Source organism: Micropterus dolomieu, unplaced genomic scaffold (genome assembly GCF_021292245.1).
Source record: "Micropterus dolomieu isolate WLL.071019.BEF.003 ecotype Adirondacks unplaced genomic scaffold, ASM2129224v1 contig_5226, whole genome shotgun sequence".
NCBI lineage: Eukaryota > Metazoa > Chordata > Actinopteri > Centrarchiformes > Centrarchidae > Micropterus > Micropterus dolomieu.
This window is the reverse complement of record NW_025734215.1, coordinates 1-566: the sequence shown is the minus strand read 5'-3', so window position 1 is coordinate 566 and position 566 is coordinate 1. Positions and strand designations below refer to the sequence as shown.

At 40.3% G+C, this 566-nt stretch overlaps 1 non-coding gene across 1 annotated transcript; it reads right to left on the bottom strand.

Moving 5' to 3' along the window:
* Positions 1-201: 201 nt before the first annotated feature.
* Positions 202-312, bottom strand: trnal-caa. The gene is made up of 2 exons: positions 275-312; positions 202-247 (listed from the first exon to the last, which is right to left on the bottom strand). It is a non-coding gene; the product is annotated as a tRNA-Leu (tRNA).
* Between the last annotated feature and the right edge of the window lie 254 nt (positions 313-566).

Genomic DNA, 566 nt, shown 5'->3' with positions numbered 1-566 from the left:
AATTTGGCTCCACATCAAGTGTCTCTCTCTGTGTGTTTACTAACTATTGGTAAGAATTTCCCCTTGCTGCATAAAATGATTTTGCACCAGTGTTGGCGGATTCAAAATACTCTGTATACCAACTCTGCTGCTTTAAATTGCTTCCAAAAGAAAAAAAAGAGTTAAACTTGTTGTTCTGCCGACAATCACAGTTCAAAACTGTGTCAGGAGTGGGATTTGAACCCACGCCTCCATTTGGAGACCAGAATTCCCTTTGATCAGGAAGGAGTTGATCCTTGAGTCTGGCGCCTTAGACCACTCGGCCATCCTGACAAGTACAGAGGTGTCAAAAAGAATACGTAACACTAATTTGACCCATTTTGTCGTAAAACCACGTTTATGAATTTGGCTCCACATCAAGTGTCTCTCTCTGTGTGTTTACTAACTATTGGTAAGAATTTCCCCTTGCTGCATAAAATGATTTTGCACCAACTCTGCTGCTTTAAATTGCTTCCAAAAGAAAAAAAAGAGTTAAACTTGTTGTTCTGCCGACAATCACAGTTCTAAAGTGTGTCAGGAGTGGGATT